A 20986-nucleotide genomic window follows, 5' to 3' on the forward strand; every position below is an offset into this window, starting at 1 on the left:
TCGAGCCAATGTACTGTACGTTCGCTCAAAATGATAATAAAGACAAGGATAATTTAAGGAAACGTTTTTATGTCTCACAAATGTATAACATTAGGTCACCACTGTACTGATGCATACACAGCCCACAGTACAATAGTGCAGGTTGACGCCATCCAGACGATAACTTTATATAATTATATAGATGCCAGATTTTTACATTTAAAACAGGGCTCATCTTCCCCATTCAAGGGGTTTTTCTCTTTCCTTTTGCAGTCACAGTGGCCACAAGTTCCCTCCCCTTATTTTGGTGTGTAGCCTTGAGTGCAGGGTACATCACCAGAAGCCAGCATAAATTTAGCAAATGCACAATCAGTCTCTTTTCGGCGAACGCACAGTGAGGAGATGAAGCCGACTCTCAGTCTCCTCAATTTACAGCACGTGCAGACAGTGACTGGCCAGTGTCTCCACCCACTATTTTATCGAGGTTTACCATCCAAATCTGCTTATGACAAGGGGCGTATCTCCTTTACCCTACAAATACATTGCTATACACCAGAGGTCTCTAACTTTTTACTGTTGTTCCACAATTCCACAACAGTATTACCCCATACAGATAGGATATAACAGCGATAATGTAAATTGCCATATGCAGTGCATATCGTCCCAACATAGGACCCCTAAGGTGAGCCAAACATTAAGGGATCACATACCACTGCTAAGAAAGGAATATAAAGTGCCAATAAAATTAATGTCTATGTAAAATATCTTTAGACCCGGTTTGCCAAGGGGGGAGCGGGGGGGGTGTGGAGTAAAGGACCCGGATCTTTTACATCCATACCCCTAAGTATGCTTTTGAAAAGGGGTTGTAAAAGACAAGCCATCCTAGTAACGGCATCGGAAGTAAATAAATGGTGCAGCATCCCACACATATTAGAAGATCTTTAATGGCTATATGTACCTGGCTATAAGAACTCTACTGTGGTAACTTAACTGTTTACACAGCAAGAGAGTATCATAAGGATTACAGATATCTGAAGCAAAAATCCACCACAACCAAGGCAAAAAATGATGGGGAGGACTAGAAAAGTCTTCATGCACTTGTCACTACCCCTTCCCCACAGAGGCAAAGGAAGTTTTTTAAAGGGAATCTATCATCCGTGTCACCCACACTATTCTGTTGGTACAGGTGGGTAGTTCGGGGGGGACACTGATTAAAACGTTACTTACCTACCCCAGATTCATGGTCCCATTCATCTGTTATACTTCTTATTCTGGTGGCAGGCTTTGTGCAGGAGCATGCAGACGTCAACAGGACCACAGATCAGGGGTAAGTATTGTTATAATCAGTGTCACTCGCACTACCTGCCTATACCAACAGGTTAGTGTGGGTGACACTGATGACAGTTTCCCTTTGATTCAAGATGGCAAGCCTGTCCTAATGACTGAAGTTTTTGTCATGCCAAGCTGACAAGCATTTCCCTGAACTACAGATGGTTAAGTTCACATATAAGTGTCCCCTGTATGGAAACCCCCTTTAAAAGAACACATTTCATTAAAAAAAAATAAAAAAATAAACTTCATTAACCTTTTTATATCAAAACAAAATACTGCATGGCCTTGATTATCCCCGCACAGAATGTTTAACTCCCCTTGGGTCTTTCAGGATAACACAGGGGCCTACATAGACTGCATATATGATTGGAGAGGATTTCCATTCCATAGCAGTGTTTTCCAGATAGTGTGCCTCCAGCTGTTGTAAAACTACAGCTCCCAACTACAACTTCCAGCCTTCGGCGGTCTGGGCACGCTGGGAGTTGTAGAATTGCAACAGCTGGAGGCACACTATTTGGAAAACACTACCCGAGCACATTGGGCTTGCCAAAACACGAACACTGTTGCAATCATTTATGTATTTTATTCTCCCACCCTAAAGTCACTCCCTACATTTCGTAAAGACAGTACTGTACCAATGCCATCTACCTTGGAGTTGCTCACCTTTGTCACAGACCCTACCGTCCTTACACCATACCATACAAATCATTCCAAAGCACAAAAAAATGCCATGGGCTGTGGGATCTTCTGATCCGCAGCTGGCGCAGGAACTGCCCTGACCGGTTTTAAAGGACATTGAGTCAGCTATGAGTGCCTTCCTTATACCCACACAGTACAAGCTGAAAAGAACTATGCATCTCTTCCCACAGCCCCAGTCCCTCCCCAAGCTAAAACGGCACAAAAATGATGAGCATATTATTGGCAGAAGAAGACCCCCACAAGACACTGCCAACCCCCCTCCCCTCCTTGGTTTTAAATTGCACAGAAAATACACATTTTCTTGGCTCATCCCTAAATAGATCTACTGTCAGGCAGCAGTTTCTGTCACTGCAGGATACTGCAACTGTTCCAAAACCTAACAGGATATATTGTGTATTCAGTCAGCAACAGGACGGGAGGGTGTCAGGATAAATTAAACATTTTGCACTGCACCAAAGGCAATGCAGGGCACTGGTTTCTAAAGAGTTAATGCGGTCACCAGATTTTATTTTGGGGGGGGGGGGGGGGGGGATGGGGAGGGAGGCTTGAGTTTCAACATAGGATTTTCGGAAGAGTTTTTAACCTTTACAAAAAGCAGCAACACCTGACCAGAGTCCTCCATGCATTACCCCTCCCTGAAATCTTTCACTCACTTTGGGCAGAAATATCTTGCAGCTAAATAGGTCACATTACTGCAGGAGCATTAACGGCCAGGCTGCAGCCCATTCCCCCCGCAGGCAGCCCCTGCCCCCAATTCAACAGGGTACGAGCTGCTACGGATATCCAATTTAAATGCCCAAACCCTCCTTCCCCCAACGTCAAGGTTGTAATACAGAGCCTTACCTGGCCCGAAATCCAGAGTGTGGCTGCAGACGGGGAACGCAAGGGTAAACACTGCCTCAGGAGCCTTTGGTCTGTCTGGCAAACAAGTAGGTTGGAAAATTTCAATCTGTGTTGGCACAGAGCAGCAGCGCTGTGTGAGGGAGCTGTATTCAGACATGGATTGAATTAATCTACGTAACGCAGGAATATGCCAGAGCGTCCGCAGACCGCATACAGCGGAGGAGCCCCCTTTGAATTTGTTAAGGCATCGCAGGGCTAAACTGGACAGAACACGCTTTGTTCTAAAGAAGAAGAAAAAAATGGAATCGATGGGAGGGGGTATGGTGGGAGCTAATGTGCCCGTCCAGGCTCACTGTGCACACAACCGAACATTGCTTTATATTAGATGCCCATATACATAGGTTAATAAGGAGATCTAGGATCATGACAGAGATAGAAGCTGACTTTTTAAACACAATATGTAGCACTAAAACAATGTTTCAAGTGATCATGCTACATGCACTCATATGCTACAACTATTAGCCCGGATAGGACTGGGATTGTTTTGATGCTACACAAGAAACAAAAACAAAAAAGTCAAAAGGGCATCAGCTGAAATATTCTCCGGAAAATGTGTGTGTTTGTTTTTTATTTTATTTTTTTATATAAATCCTTATAGGGGTATTTCCGTTTGCAATAAAAATAATACATACTTACCTAGCTCAGTTCCTTGTTGATCCCCCTGTGAAGTCTTCTAGTCCCCCACTGAACGCTCTGGCTGCTACATCTGAGATGGACTCCTCTCGGCAGTGACAGCCCGCTCAGCCAATCGGTGAGGTGGGACACTGCTGCAGCCAATGATTGGCTGAGCGGGCTGTCACTGCACAAGACGAGTCTGTCTCAGAAGTAGCGGCTGGAGCATTCAGCCAGGGACTTTTCAACATGCATTTTTTGTTTTAATATCTCAATGTGAGCCAAGCCTTAAAGGTTTTGTCTCATTTTAATATGTGGGCACCACAGTGACCAGACAATTACCATCAAAGTGAAGCACTACATGGTGACCATTTAGATTGTAATACAAGATTGGCTCAAGTCCAATAGGAACAGCTCCCAGAATGGCTCTCTATTCTGGCTCTGAGAAGCAGAATCCCATTAAAATCCCTGTGGAAACTCCGAGCAACATTTCCTTATTGTGAACAGGGCCTTATTTCCATCTCAAAGTGATCGCTAGAATGTTTCATTACCTTATCATTGTAGGGGATGTCCCCTCTTCGACACCTGATTCTGTGATGCAGCCACTTTATTCTCAGGATTAGTAGGGGTCTCCGACTCTGGACTCCTACTGATCGTAAAGTGATGGAATAACCTAGGGATATGCAATCACTTTAGGAGATGGGATTAACTCCTAATATAGAGTGATCTTTCATGTAACACCAGTTTGTTTTTGTTTTTCTTGGGGGGGGGGGGCACGCAACACTGGCTGAACCCCTACATAGATTTGACTTTATGGTATATCAAATCAGTGTAGTAAAAAGAGAAGAACACCTATAATTATGTTCAACATTTATTGGTGTAAATAATTCAAGAAGCCTCATTCCATCCCATTTGAAATTTACAGAGAACAAAACGCTACTGCTGGTCCGCCATAACAGGGCTGTGGAGTAGGACGAAATTTTGGGTACCTGGAGTCGGAGTCGGCAAACAATGCACCGACTCCTACTAAATTTAGATTAGAATAAAAAATAAAAGCAAGTTTAAAATGTCCCAATTCCCAAAAAGTTATACCGTAATTAATGACTTCTCTACTGTAAGAATAAAGACCAATGCATGCAGTGCCTCACGTAACCGCAAAACGAACACGTTAAGTGACCGTGAAGAAGCCTGCTTTCCATGTGCTTTACTATTTGGTACACAACGCACAATTAGGAGCGGCAATACTTATACTTTCCATAGTGTTGTGTCCTGCTGCTACAGGGAACCCATGGGTAACCTAGCCTCTCACTGATAAGGGATTAAGTAAATATGATTTTTGCAGGACTAGAGACACTTGTATAAGTGAAGGGAATGGAGGGTCAATAGTTCAAGACTGAAGCTGTAAACCATTGGAAAAAACTGCTGCCATTCAGCTAAGGCTATAAAAACCTTGTAAACTCGATTGTAAGCTTAAAGAGGTACTCCGCCCTTAGACATCTTATCCCCTATCCAAAGCATAGGGGATAAGATGTCAAATCGCCGGGGTCCCGCTGCTGGGGACCCCTGGGATCGCCGCTGTGGCACCGCGCTATCATTACTGCACAGAGCGAGTTCGCTCTGTGCGCGTTGACGGGCGATACAGGGGCCGGAGCATCGTTATGTCACGGCCCGCTCCCTCAATACAAGTCTGGGAGGGGGCGTGGCGGTCATAACACCCCCTGCCAAAGACTTGCATTAAGGGGGTGGGCCATGATGTCACAAGGGGCAGAGGCATGATGTCACGCTGCTTCTTCCCCTGTATCGCCCGTCATTACGCACAGACCGAACTCACTGTGTAGTAATGAAAGCACGGTGCTGCAGCGGTGATCCCGGGGGTCCCCAGCAGCGTGACCCCAGCGATCTGACATCTTATCCCATATCCTTTGGATAGGGGATAAGATGTCTAGGGCAGAGTACAAACATGACTATGGGATTCTACTAGGGAAATTATGTTTTATAATAAATGCCCCTTCCTGGATTCTCCCACTGCCCTATCTTCAGCAGCAGATCAGCACACAAACTGTTCAATACAGTAGACTGTTGGCTTCCCAGCCAGTAGTCTTGTGGTAGTGACATGTATGTTGCCTTTCTTTCCTTCAAGGAATGTATAAAATACATTCACATATTAATACAGAGGAGTCGGAGTTGGAAGTACAAAAAACTCCAGAGTCGGAACATTTATCCGACTCCACAGCCCTGCGCCATAATTATGAACATGTCCCATGATATGTGGTATACAAGAAGTACTACAATATAGCCCTTGAGAATATGAAGCTTTTCTTGGGACATTTTATTAAAAATAAACTTCTACTTCCTGTCAAGGGACAGGAACACTTTATAAAGTGGGGGAGAGGGAGTGTAGATAACCTTTCATCCAACGCCAAACTTCATTAGGTCAAATCTTGTGGAATGTTAATAAATATTTTATCCCAGCGAGTCATAGAGAAAGTCAACAAAGCAAATGATAGTATCAGAAAAATTATTAACAGTATTCACTTATCCTCCGACCAAGCACAATTACCAATTGAGATTGTAGCCGAGAGGAATTCTTCAGTTTAGTGACCAGGTGGTGTTTCTGCACCCAGACCCCTATCAATGTGTCATTTAAAAAATGTACTAGATTTGTTAAAACTGGATTGAAGGACTAAAGGTTTTCTGTAGCCCGTCTGCCGGGAAACCATGGTGAGGATGAGGAAATAGTGACTTGATCCGATTTTTTGCAAGGTTCAAGTGTATTGACATTTCTAACCCATATAAAAAAATAAAAGTCTAATGTAAAAACTAGCACAACAAGTCAGACAGGCGTGCTTAAAAGGAAGCTTACACCACAAAAATTTTTTTTTTTTTTTTTTTTTTTTAATTGAACATAAATTCAGTATCATTCATTCAAAACACTAGAAATAGTAGAAAACTATTGGACATCCTTATTTACATAGTGGAATAGTGAACACTACATCTTATCTTACAGTATTATCTGTTGACTACTAGACATCAGGTAAATGTTTAACTTCAGGTACTCCAAAGGACACTTCTCTCTTTCCAGAAATTTAAAAGGGGTATTCCGTTTTTTTTTTTTGTTTTTTTTGCTTGTGCTACAGGGGCTGTTAAAGGGGTTCTCCGGTGCTTACACATCTTATCCTCTATCCAAAGGATAGGGGATAAGATGCCTGATCGCGGGAGTTCCGCAGCTGGGGACGCCCGCGATCATGCACGCGGCACCACGTTTGTAATCAGTCCCCAGAGCGTTTTCGCTCAGGGTCTAATTACGGGCGACTACAGGGCCTCCGCCCCCCGTGTGACGTCACGCTCCGCCCCTCAATGAAAGTCTATGGGAGGGGGCGTGATAGCTTTCACGCCCCCTCCCGTCGGCTTGCATTGAGGGGTGGAGCGTAAGGTCACACAGGGGGGGCAGGCGTGACGTCACACTCCTCCCGTCCTGTAGTCGCCCGTAATCCGACCCTGAGCGAACACGCTCCGGGGACTGATTACAAACGGGGTGCCGCATGCATGATCACGGGCGTCCCCAGCTGCGGGACTCCCGCAATCAGGCATCTTATCCCCTATCCTTTGGATAGGTGATAAGATGTGTAAGCACCGGAGAACCCCTTTAAATTAGTGTAGTTCATAAAATGCCTGTACCTAAGTTTGATGGCTGGTCTCCTAATTCTTATGGGATCTTTGCCCCGATGTTTGTTTTTAGCAACATTCAAAATGAGCATTGTCTCAGGTTTTTCCCAGGTTGAAGTGCAGCCCGAGACATTACATCACTAGTCAGGTGTTAAAAGGGAGCCTGTACGTGCTTCACTGGGTGGATCGACCACTGGCTGGGTGGGAGGGAGATCATTCTCCACAGAGCTGCAGGAAATTGTAGTTTCAAGCACAGCATGCAAAGCAGCTCAGCTGTGTTGCAATGGGTGGGGTGGCTGATGTGTGGGAGGGAGAAATGTGACCTCACACTTACAAACAAGGGATCCTGGGACTTGCAGCTGGAGGAAAGGAATTCCAACAGGAAATAGGCATATCACAAAAAGAAAGTAACAACCATTTAGCCCAAAGACCAACACAGATCCTTCCTAAGCAGGTAAGTACTAAAAAGTCCCCTTATGTTGGATAACCCTTTTAGTGACAGCATGAGATGCACTGGGAAGAACGAACGGTTCAGATCTTTCCCATGCACTAATATACACAAATGATCATTCAAAGAGAATTTTTTTTTGGGTGCTTCAGTTTCTACGCAGTGCACTTTCCAGTGATGCCGGGATTAGCCATAGGTCCCGGCCGTTGCTAGGTGCCAGGACCGACCCACAATGACAGGGGTCAGCGCATGACATTTACGCACATGGCAATACCACATGTTTATTTTTAATTACATTATTTTATAAAATGGGAAATTGGGGGGGACTCAAACATTTTTGGCTGTGAACCTGCCACTCAGATTTTAATATAAGAGGATAATCTAGATGTTACACTCTTCTACTATTGTTGGTGAGCAAGACAGACTCATAAAGGCACATGTACACAGCTATGTTTGGCGTTACCTGTGTATATACACAGCGGCTATAACAATAACCATAAACTAAAGACAGCATGCTGTAAATCAATTAACTCAGCTGATAGCACTAAACTAACCTCATTCAATCAGTCCACCTTCCACGTTAACGTCTGGTAGTAACCATGGTATCTGGCACCCTTTAAGGCTTCTTTCACACTACAAAATTACTCTACGGCCGTTATTTATAGTAACGGTAGAAATAGTGCATGGACTATTCCTTCCGTTCAATCGCCTGTCACAAAATAACGGCCGTTATTAATAACGGGGGCAATAACGGGTTAAAACGGCTATTAGAAAAATCCCATAGACTATAATGGGATTTTCTAACAGCCGTATAGGGTTTTGTAACTGCCGTTTTACAGCCGATTTTCAGACGGAACTTCGTACGGATCTTTAAAACGGAGTAATTTTGTAGTGTGAAAGGGGCCTAAGCCTCAACCATTTGTGTCCACAACTACCCAAAATCATAGCAAAATAATAAAATATAAATATCAATTTAAAAAGGGTCTAAAACAAAAAATTTTCACAGATAATTTCAAAATACTTAAATCCATTGCCTAGTGCAAATCTATTAATATAACAGCTGAGCCATAGTAGTGATATAATAGCCACCACCAGTTTCCCACACGGAGTTCCCCTTTTACAACTACCATCAACCATGGTACCAGGCCATGGGAACCTATAAGCCACCTTATGGTTTGTTTTTTTCTTTAAAGGGATACTCTGCCCTTAGACATCTTATCCCCCTATCCAAAGAATAGGGGGATAAGATGTCTGATCAACGGGGTGCCGCCCTTGGGGACCCCTGCGATGTCGGCTACAGCACCCAAGACTTCCGGTGCACGGAGCGAACTTCGTTCCGTGCCGGATGATTGGCGATACAGGGCGGAGGCTTGAGACATCATGGCCCTCCCCGCTCGTAGCCATGACGTCTCGAGCCTCCGGTGCTGCACCCAACGCTCTAAATGAACGCAGGGTGCAACAGGGAGATCATGGGGGTCCCCAACAGCAGGACCCCCGTAATCAGACATCTTATCCCGTATCCTTTGGATAGGGGGATAAGATGTCTAGGGGCGGAGTACTCCTTTAACTGTATTCAGAAACTGCAATACACAAAACGTGTAGGTTCTGCAAAAGTAGGGGTGTAAGAAAAAAAATAGATTCACTCGATTATCGCGATACTGAATAGATTCAAAATATTTTTGAATCGATCTTTTTAGGGATGTGGAACTTGTATCTCCCGACGCCTGGGACATGCAGTTCCGGGCACCGGACAGGTGAATTTTTCCGGCTTGTGCAAGCAGGGCCGGACCTGACAAGCGCGGCAGCGCTCTGGGTGTATGGAGCGGGCTCCCGAATCCTCCCCGCACCGTACTCTGCGGCCCCCGGCTGATTTCAGTAGCCAGGGGCTGCCGCTAATAGCCAGCATGCGGCACGCAGCAGTCTGTATGGAGCGGGCTCCGGACTCCTGCCCACTCCATACTCTGCAGCCCCTGGCCGTTTTCAGTAGCCGGGGGCCGCCGCTAATAGCCAGCATGCGGCGTCAAAAGGGATCTGTGAATGCTCCCTGGTGGGCTTGTGGGGTGGATCCCCCCCCCCCCCCCCCGCAGCACGATCGCGGGTGGGCAATCCACTATAGAGGTAGCCGGAGGCCTTACCTCTGCTTCCTGCTGTCCTGTGACTCTGTCATTGATAGAGCCTGGCTTGACCAGGCTTTATCAATGGATTGCAGATCAATGGAGTTCAATAGAACTCTATTCATCTGTCTGAGGAATCTAATGATTCCTCCTAAAAGTCTAATAAAGTGTATAAAAAAAAAGTTTTAATAAAAGTGTAAAAGACATTGTTTTTGAGACAGAATCAGGATATATCGCGATATATCGTATCGCCATATGTGTATCACGATACGTATCGTATCGACAAATTCTTGCCGATTCACACCCCTGAGCAAAAGTAGAACATTTTTTGCATATCTCTGTAACATATAGGCATAACAGAACATAAAGGTGCCAACTTATAATCCACAAGGAACACAAATTACATTGGTGTACTCCACCCAACATTCATCATCCTCTGGAGGGTAACCATGACGACACCCCACGCACTCCCTGTTTTCCTCTAAGGAAACTGATGTGGGGCAATTTAGCTGTATTTCTGGTTAAGATTTACCAAAATTCGATTTTAGAGCTGTCATCTGAAACCTGTGGCTCTCCGGCTGTTGCACAACTACAACACTCAGCATGCCCGGATAGCCAGCGTCACCCATTTACTTCAACGAAAAACATCACTGAAAATAATAGTGCCCTGTCACTTCTGTTTTTAGTGCTCCTTTTTGTAAGAGATTTTTTGGTAGTCATTGAAGTACATGGGTGCTTCTTTGGAGCTACTTTTGCACATGTGAACATGCCCTTAGGTTGAGTTTACATGCAGTAAGTTTGATGCAGAAATTTCTGTGGCCTAATGTCAGTTCCCTTGACTTGTTAGGTGGCATACCCAAGTGGAATCTCCGCACGAGTCCTTAGACATTTCTACAACAAAATCTGCCTCATGTGAATACACCCATGCAGCTTCTGGCAAGATTAAAGGGGTACTCCATTGGAAAACTATTTTTTTTTTTTTTTTTTATCAACTGGCTCCAGAAAGTTAAACAGATCTGTAAATTACTTCTATTTAAAAAAAATCTTAAGCCTTTCAGTACTTCTCAGCTGCTGTATGCTCCACAGGAAGTTCTTTTCTTTTTTAATTTCCTTTCTGCCTGACCACAGTGCTCTCTGGTGACACCTCTGTCCATTTAAGGAACTGTCCAGAGTAGGAGCAAATCCCCATAGAAAATCTCTCCAGCTCTGGACAGTTCTTGACATGGACAGAGGTGTCAGCAGAGAGCACTGTGGTCAGACAGAAAAGAAAAGAACTTCCGGTGAAGCATGCAACAGCTGATAAGTACAGGAAGGATTAAGATTTTTTTAGAGAAGTAATTTACAAATCTGTTTAAACTTTCTGGCACCAGTTGGTTTAAAGAAAAATGTTTTCCAGTGGAGTACCCCTTTAAACCCCCACATTTGTCACTATGAGCAGCATTACAGCAGACCTCACTACATGCAACAGACTACACTAGTGTTTCCCAACCATGGTGCTTCCAGCTGTGGCAAAACTACAACTCCCAGCATGCCCGGACAGCCTTTGGCTGTCCGGGCATGCTGGGAGTTGTAGTTTTGCCACAGCTGGAAGCACCATGGTTGAGAAACACTTGACTACACCCTCTCCACACTAGGGGACCTCATCAGGGGCCAAATAATCCCCCATTTGGTTTTTCATTTAATCAGGGACCTCACTGCACGAACCCCACTACCTCTGGGTGACGTCATTAGGGTGACCATTGCATCCACCCCACTAACCCCCACCCAAGGCAATTGGCACTGGTATGCACCCCACTAACCCAAGCCCCTATCCTGGCGGATTTCATCAGGGACCTCACTGCATGCACCCCACTGCCCCTCCACCTCTGAGTGGCATCAGGGACCTCATTGCATGCACCTCCCCCTAGGTAATGGGCACTGACATGCACCCAACTAAACCCAGGGACCTCACTGCATGCACCCTACTACCCCCCACCTCTGGCTGACGTCATCAGGGACTTCATGTAGAACGTGTTGCAATCCTCCGGCCATTGGGAAATAGATACATAGAAGGCAATGGAGCCATATGTGTGACTGATACATAGAGACAAGTCATGGTTGTAGTTTATGGACTAGTAACAGGCATACAGCCCTATATTCCTTAGAGGGGGCTTATCACACATACCCCAATATAGACCCCGCCACATTCCCACCCGTCACTAACGCCTCAGACCCTACAATCCTACACATCACCCACTCACTGCGACTTCTCCCGCCTCCCCCACCTGACAGGAGGCCGGTCACTCACCTGTGTGGTCGCTCGGCCTGTGCCCTCCGTGTAGCGGCTCTAGCTGTGTGCAGCCCCCTCCTCTGCCCGCAGTGTCCCCGGCTCCGTCCTGCCCCTGTGTACAATCCGCAGGGAGCCCTCCTCCCTCCCCGGTAATTAATAAGCTCCCCCTCCGCCCGCCTCCCTGTGGAGCTGCAGGCTTCCCTCATGGCTGCACAGCCATTGGATTTAGGTAGTGTAATGTATCACCTGTTGTTATAATATACCATATCATCTGACACGGTGCAAAACTACAACTCCCATCATGCCCTGACAGCCTTCAGGGGGAGCTGTAGCTTTGCAACAGTTAGAAAGCCACAGTTTGGGAACCCTGCCCTATGGGTACTCTAATGTCTACGGCTGCCAGAGCATGATAGGAGTTGTAGAGCTGCAAAGGATAATGGGACACTGCCCTGTAGGTACTATAACGCCGAAGGCATTCAGAGCATGATAGGAGTTGTAGTTTTTCAACAGCTGTAAAGCCACTATGAATTGGGGATCCCTTCCTTCAGGTACCCTAAGGTCAAAGGCTGTCAGCATATGATAGGAGTTGTAGTTTTCCAATAGCTGGAGAGCCACTTTGAATTGGGGATCCCTTCCTTCAGGTACCCCAAGGTCAAAGGCTGTCAGGGTATGATAGGAGTTGTAGTTTTCCAACAGCTGGAGAGCCACTATGAATTGGGGATCCCTTCCTTCAGGTACCCTAAGGTCAAAGGCTGTCGGTATGATAGGAGTTGTAGTTTTCTAACAGCTGGAGAGCCACTATGAATTGGGGATCCCTTCCTTCAGGTACCCCAAGGTCAAAGGTTGTCAGGGTATGATAGGAGTTGTAGTTTTCCAACAGCTGGAGAGCCACTATGAATTGGGGATCCCTTCCTTCAGGTACCCCAAGGTCAAAGGTTGTCAGGGTATGATAGGAGTTGTAGTTTTCCAACAGCTGGAGAGCCACTATGAATTGGGGATCCCTTCCTTCAGGTACCCCAAGGTCAAAGGCTGTCAGGGTATGATAGGAGTTGTAGTTTTCCAACAGCTGGAGAGCCACTATGAATTGGGGATCCCTTCCTTCAGGTACCCTAAGGTCAAAGGCTGTCGGTATGATAGGAGTTGTAGTTTTCTAACAGCTGGAGAGCCACTATGAATTGGGGATCCCTTCCTTCAGGTACCCCAAGGTCAAAGGTTGTCAGGGTATGATAGGAGTTGTAGTTTTCCAACAGCTGGAGAGCCACTATGAATTGGGGATCCCTTCCTTCAGGTACCCCAAGGTCAAAGGTTGTCAGGGTATGATAGGAGTTGTAGTTTTCCAACAGCTGGAGAGCCACTATGAATTGGGGATCCCTTCCTTCAGGTACCCCAAGGTCAAAGGCTGTCAGGGTATGATAGGAGTTGTAGTTTTCCAACAGCTGGAGAGCCACTATGAATTGGGGATCCCTTCCTTCAGGTACCCTAAGGTCAAAGGCTGTCGGTATGATAGGAGTTGTAGTTTTCTAACAGCTGGAGAGCCACTATGAATTGGGGATCCCTTCCTTCAGGTACCCCAAGGTCAAAGGTTGTCAGGGTATGATAGGAGTTGTAGTTTTCCAACAGCTGGAGAGCCACTATGAATTGGGGATCCCTTCCTTCAGGTACCCCAAGGTCAAAGGTTGTCAGGGTATGATAGGAGTTGTAGTTTTCCAACAGCTGGAGAGCCACTATGAATTGGGGATCCCTTCCTTCAGGTACCCCAAGGTCAAAGGCTGTCAGCATATGATAGGAGTTGTAGTTTTCCAATAGCTGGAGAGCCACTATGAATTGGGGATCCCTTCCTTCAGGTACCCTAAGGTCAAAGGCTGTCAGCATATGATAGGAGTTGTAGTTTTCCAATAGCTGGAGAGCCACTATGAATTGGGGATCCCTTCCTTCAGGTACCCCAAGGTCAAAGGTTGTCAGCATATGATAGGAGTTGTAGTTTTCCAACAGCTGGAGAGCCACTATGAATTGGGGATCCCTTCCTTCAGGTACCCCAAGGTCAAAGGCTGTCAGCATATGATAGGAGTTGTAGTTTTCCAATAGCTGGAGAGCCACTATGAATTGGGGATCCCTTCCTTCAGGTACCCTAAGGTCAAAGGCTGTCAGCATATGATAGGAGTTGTAGTTTTCCAATAGCTGGAGAGCCACTATGAATTGGGGATCCCTTCCTTCAGGTACCCCAAGGTCAAAGGTTGTCAGGGTATGATAGGAGTTGTAGTTTTGCAAAAGCCTGGGATTTTTTTTGTCAGTCTAAACCAGTGTTTCCCAACCAGGGTGCCTCCAGCTGTTGGTTCTCCGGGCATACTGGGAGTTGTGGTTTTGCAACAGTTGGGAAACACTGATCTAAACCATTGTGAGGGTGGGTTCACACCACGATTTCGCTATATGGTTTCGACATACGATTTAATAAAAAAACGTATGCAACCGTACAGCAAACCGTGCCCATAGACTTCACATTCAAAACTGTATTCACAATAATGTATACGGTTTTAACCCCTTAAGGACTCAGGGTTTTTCCGTTTTTGCACTTTCGTTTTTTCTTCCTTACCTTTTAAAAATCATAACCCTTTCAATTTTCCACCTAAAAATCCATATTATGGCTTATTTTTTGCGTCACCAATTCTACTTTGCAGTGACATCAGTCATTTTACCCAAACATTCACGAAGAAACGGAAAAAAAAATCATTGTGCGACAAAATCGAAGAAAAAACGCCATTTTGTAACTTTTGGGGGCTTCAGTTTCTATATTTCGGTAAAAATGACACCTTATCATTATTCTGTAGGTCCATATGGTTAAAATGATACCCTACTTATATAGGTTTGATTTTGTCGTACTTCTGGAAAAAATCATAACTACATGCAGGAAAATTTATGTTTAAAAATGTCATCTTCTGACCCCTATAACTTTTTTATTTTTCCACGTACAGGGCGGTATGAAGGCTCATTGTTTGCGCCGTGATCTGAAGTTTTTATTGGTACAATTTTTGTTTTGATCGGACTTTTTGATCACTTTTTATTCATTTTTTAATGGTATAAAAAGTAACCAAAATACGCTTTTTTTGGACTTTGGAATTTTTTTGCGCGTACGCCATTGACCGTGCGGTTTAATTAATGATATATTTTTATAGTTCGGACATTTACGCATGCGGCGATACCACATATGTTTATTTTTATTTTTATTTACACTGTTTTATTTTTTTTATGGGAAAAGGGGGTGATTCAAACTTTTATTAGGGAAGGGGTTAAATGACCTTTATTAACACTTTTTTTAAACTTTTTTTTTGCAGTGTTATAGGTCCCATAGGGACCAATAACACTGCACACACTGATCTCTTACACAGATCACTGGCGTGTATTAACACGCCTGTGATCAGTGTTATCGGCGCTTGACTGCTCCTGCCTGGATCTCATTCGTCGATCGGACACCGAGGAGGCAGGTAAGGGCCCTCCCGGTGTCCTGTAAGCTGTTCGGGACGCCGCGATTTCACCTTTGACCGCCGCTTCTAAAGGGTTAATACCACACATTGCCGCGATCGGCGATGTGTGGTATTAGCCGTGGGTCCCGGCCGTTGATGAGCGCCGGGACCGACACGATGTGATGCGGGGTCACAGCGCGACCCCGCTTCATATCGCGGGAGCCGGCGCAGGACGTAAATATACGTCCTGCGTCGTTAAGGGGTTTAATCAAAAACCTGCAAAATTGCAAAAACGTGGTGTGAACCCAGCCTGATTTTGTATAAATGATTTTCTGCAAAGCACTGTAGCACAACATTGTACATCTTTCATATGTCATCATGGAGGCCTAGTCTAAAAACAATACTCCCGTTCTGGAGATTGCAGGGTATAGAAGGTGCTGAGGTTGCATTAGGGACCTGAAGCTGGAGAGAGCGGAGAAGGTCCTTCTGGCCCTGTTCTTACATTTCCCATGATGGCTCTGTGGTAGCCTAGGGACACTTTATGTATAAGTATGCTGCCTCAGGATTTGAGAGATGAAACCAGGGGTGGAGCCAACAAAGAGAAAAAAATAATATTTTCAAATCAACTGGTGCCAGAAAGTTAAAACAGATTTGTAAATTACTTCTATTTCAAAATCTGAAGCCTTCCAGTACTTATCAGCTGCTGTATACTACTGAGAAATTTGGGAAGTTGTTTCCAGTCTGACAACAGCGCTCTCTGCTGACACCTCTGTCCGTGTCAGGAACTGTCCAGATTAGAAGCAAAACCTTTCCTGCTCTGGACAGTTCCTGACACGGACAGAGGTTTCAGCAGAGAGCGCTGTGGTCAGACTGGAAATAACTTCACAAATTTCTCTGACGTATACAGCAGCTGATAAGTACTGGAAGGGTAAAGATTTTTGTAATAGAAATAATTTACAAATCTGTCTAACTTCATGACACCAGTTGATTTGAAAAAAATGTTTTACACCATAGTTCCCCTTTAATGCAGTGAATGATTCGGGTGGAGCAGCCGACCGTGCACTTCATAAGGCTATAAGTCCTGATCGCAGCAATTGGTGCAATCTAAACTTTTGACATATCTGGACAACATGTCAAATGTTTTTCCAAATGACAACGATGCTTTAACCCCTTAAGGACCAAGCCCATTATGACCTTAAGGACCCGGCCAATTTTATTTTTGCATTTTCTTTTTTTCCTCCTCGTCTTCTAAAAATCATAGCTCTTTTATATTTTCATCCACAGACCAGTATGAGGGCTTGTTTTTTGCACGACCATTAGTCCTGCGTAATGACATCACTCATTTTACCATTAAATGTATCGCGCAACCAAAAAAATACTATTTGTGTGGGGAAATTAAAAATTGTTTTGCAAATTTTGAAAGGTTTCGTTTTCACGCCGTGCAATTCATGGTTAAAAGGACATGTGTTCTTTATTCTGTGTCAATACGATTAAAATGATACCCATGATTACATACTTTTTCTATTATTTTTGGCGCGTTAAAAAAAAAAATCGCAAACTTTTTAACCAAATCAGTATGGTTAAAATCCTTCTATTTTGAGGACCTATAACTTTTTTATTTGTCCGTATAAGCAGCGGTATAAGGGCTAACATTATATTTTAATAGATCTGACATATACGCACGCGGCAATACCAAATATGTGTATAATTATTTTTTTTTTACACTTTATGGGGGTAAAATGGGGAAAAAAAGGCCATTTTATATTTTTATTGGGGAGGGGATTTTTCAAATTTTTTACCTTTTTTTTTTTACTTTTATTTTTACACTTTAATAGTCCCCATAGGGGACTATTTATAGCAATCTTTTGATTGCTAATACTGTTCAGTGCTATGCATAGGGCATAGCACTGATCAGTGTTATCGGTCATCTTCTGCTCTGGTCTGCTCGATCTCAGACCAGAGCAGAAGACCCGTGGATGGCAGCGGAGGCAGGTGAGGGGAACTCCATGCACCATTCTGGATGATCGGATCGCCGTGGCAGTGCTGCGGGCGATCCGATCATCCATATTTCTGACTGCACTGCCCCAGGTACCATGATCTCTATTGATCATGGCATCTGAGGGGTTAAGGACAGACATCTGCATGATCGCGGATGTCGGCCATTACCGGCGGGTCCCTGGCTGCTATCAGCAGTTGGGACAAGCTGGGCATGATCCGAGCATCTCTCCGATGCTCGCAGTCATGTATAGGATGTAAATATACATCCTGGTGCGCTAAGTACTGCAGCACCAGGAAGTAAATTTACGTCTTTGGCCGTTAAGGGGTTAAAGGGGTACTCCGCCCCAAGACATCTTATCCCCTAGTTCGGCAAGAACTTCTCGGCTCGGCAGTTGCTGACTTTAGCCTGCATTAATTAGTTCAGCTTTCAGGTGCTCCGGTGGGCTGGAAAAAGGTGGATACAGTCCTAGGAGAGAGTCTCCAGTCCACCGGAGCACCTGAAAGCTGAACTAATTTATGCAGGATAAAGTCAGCAACTGCTGAGCCGAGAAGTTCGTGACGGATCGAATCACTGTAAGTTCGCTCATCTTTAGTCGCCCGTCATCCGGCACGGAGTATAGTTTGCTTCGTGCACCGGATGACTGGGGTGCTGTGCCGGAGAGTAGACATCTTATCCCCTATTCTTTGGAAAGAAGAAAAGATGTCTAGGGGCGGAGTACCCCTTTAAAATGAAACTGTCATCAGTTTTACATGCACTAACCTTTTGGTACAGGTGTGTAGTGCAGGTGATACTGATGATGATAATAATACTTACCTGTGCTTGATCTGTAGTCCTGCTGCTGCCGCCAACTCCCCAAGCCTGCAGGCTGCTGCCTAAACGAGGCTAAGTTTCCACTTGTTTTTTTTCTGTCAGTTTTTGGATATCTGCCACTGCAGTTTTTGAGCCAAAGTCAGAAGTGGATCCATAAGGCAGGAGAAGTGTAAGTCCTTCCATTATATTTCCCATTCCTTTTGTATACACTTCTGGTTTTAAAACTGCAGTGGCAGTTTTGCAAAAATTGCCAGAAAAAAAACCAAGTGGAAACTTAGCCCTAGGGGAAAACATGCAGTATTTGCTGCTGCTTCGTCTGCTGTAAGATATATCACCTTACCCTAATACAGGAATGTAATGGGCTTGTTCACTGTAGACTGTAGTGGATGTAGACTGTAGCATGCAGATTATTTTTCAAATTTTCACTAAAGATTTTATAGTTTGTATGAAATCTGGAGAAATATCTAAATTTAGCTCACCTTGTGGGGGAGTAAGAGATAGTAGACTGGATACACCACATGTGTGATCCTTAGAGATTCATAGTGATTTACATTTTTAGCAATCAGATTTTCTATAAAGGTACCCCCACTCCCTTACTTGTTATTGTCATGCAGGTTACAGAGGGTCATGCTATCTCTGTGTATCTCTTGATCCTATTACTTGTCCTGGACTTTCAGCATTTAGTAACAGTAATTTAGAAGAATGTGCACAGCTGATGAAAGACAAGTTGTAATCAGCCCAGGCAAAAAAATTGAGGACATAGAAACTGTTGAGAGAGTGAATATGGTCTAGAGAGTACTGGTAGAGAGTGAACATTGGTGTAGAAAGAGTGAAATTGATGTAGAGAGTACTAGTATAGAGTGAATATTGGTGTATGGGGAGTGAATATAGTGTAGAGTGAATACAGTATGGAGAGTGAATATTGGTGTAGAGAGTCTGGTAGAGATTGATTATTAGTGTACAGAGAGTGAATACAGGTGTAGAGAGTACATTTTGGTGTAGGGAGAGTGAATACAGGTGTAGAGAGTAAATATTGGTGTAGGGAGAGAATACGCTGTGGAGAGTAATGATAGAGAGTGAATATTGGTGTAGGGAGAGTGAATATGGTGTATAGAGTACAGGTAGAGAGTGAATACTGTGTGCACTGGTACTGGTATAGAGTGAATATTGGTGTAGAGAGTACTGGTATAGAGTGAATATTGGTGTAGGGGGAGTGAATATGGTGTAGAGAGTACTGGTAGGTAGAGTGAATACAGTGTGGAGGATACTGGTGGAGAGTGAATACAGCTGTAGAGTGTACTGCTAGAGATTGATTATTGGTGTAGAGAGAGTGAATACAGGTGTAGAGAGTAAATATTGGTGTAGGGAGAGAATACGTTGTGAAGAGTAATGGTGGAGAGTGAATACGGTGTATAGAGTACTGGCAGAGAGGGAATATTGGTGTAGGGAGAGTGAATACATGTGTATAGAGTACTGGTAGAGAGTTAATATTGGTGAAGGGAGAGGAAATATGGTGTATAGAGTACTGGTAGAGAGTGAATATTGGTGTAGAGAGAGTAAATATGGTGTGAAGAGTTCTGGTAGAGATTGCATGTTGATGTAGGGGGAGTGAATATGGTATGGAGAGTACTGGTAGAAGTGAATATTGGTGTAGGGAGAGTGAATATGGTGTATAGAGTACTGGCAGAGATTGAATATTGGTATAGAGAGTGAATATTAGTGTAAAGAGAGTGAATATGGTGTATAGAGTACTGGTAGAGAGTGAATATTGGTGGGTGTAGGGAGAGTAAATATGGTTTGGAGAGTACTGGTAGAGAGTGAATATACTGGTGTAGAGAGAGTAAATATGGTGTAGAGAGTGCATATTGGTGTAGAGAGTGACTATTGGTGTAGGAGGAGTGAATATGGTGTGGAAAGTACTGGCAGAGATTGACTATTGGTGTAGAGAGTGAATATTAGTGTATAGAGTACTGGTAGAGAATTAATATTGGTGTAGGGAGAGTAAATATGGTGTATAGAGTACTGGTAGAGAGTGAATATACTGGTGTAGGGAGAGTAAATACAGTGTAGAGAGTGAATATTGGTGTAGGGAGAGTGAATATGGTGTATAGAGTACTGGTAGGGAGTGAATATTGATATAGAGAGAGTGAATATGGTGTATAGAGTACTGGTAGAGAGTGAATATTGGGGTAGTGAGAGTAAATATGGTGTGGAGAGTACTGGTAGAGAGTAAATATACTGGTGTAGGGAGAGTAAATACAGTGTAGAGAGTGAATATTGGTGTAGGGAGAGTGAATATGGTGTATAGAGTACTGGTAGGGAGTGAATATTGATATAGAGAGAGTGAATATGGTGTATAGAGTACTGGTAGAGAGTGAATATTGGGGTAGTGAGAGTAAATATGGTGTGGAGAGTACTGGTAGAGAGTAAATATACTGGTGTAGGGAGAGTAAATACAGTGTAGAGAGTGAATATGGTGTATATAGTACTGGTAAGGAGTGAATATTTGGGTAGGGAGAGTAAATATGGTGTGGAGAGTACTGGTAGAGAGTGAATATTGGTGTAGTGACAGTTGGTGAGATTTATCACAACATGTGCAGTGGAAAATTGGAGCAGTTGCCCATAGCAACCTACTAGATTGCTTCTTTTATTTTTCATATCGGATTAATTGATATGGGCAACTTGTGCACAGTGGGG

The 20986-nt window shown here is 44.2% G+C and overlaps 1 protein-coding gene across 7 annotated transcripts in view; it reads right to left on the reverse strand.

Annotated features, from left to right (window-relative positions):
* Positions 1–12174, reverse strand: part of PACSIN3 (protein kinase C and casein kinase substrate in neurons 3) — a 100890-nt gene extending 88716 nt beyond the window's left edge. For 2 of the 7 annotated variants that reach the window (XM_056526472.1, XM_056526471.1), the window contains exon 1: positions 12041–12174. The gene's annotated coding sequence lies outside the window, so the exon portion shown is untranslated. Of the gene's footprint in view, positions 1–2853; positions 3135–3549; positions 3615–12040 lie in introns of those variants that run through there. The other 5 variants (XM_056526466.1, XM_056526473.1, XM_056526465.1 and 2 more) reach the window with 5 other exon arrangements.
* Positions 12175–20986: the final 8812 nt, after the last annotated feature.

The sequence above is a fragment of the Hyla sarda genome, chromosome 6 (genome assembly GCF_029499605.1).
Source record: "Hyla sarda isolate aHylSar1 chromosome 6, aHylSar1.hap1, whole genome shotgun sequence".
NCBI lineage: Eukaryota > Metazoa > Chordata > Amphibia > Anura > Hylidae > Hyla > Hyla sarda.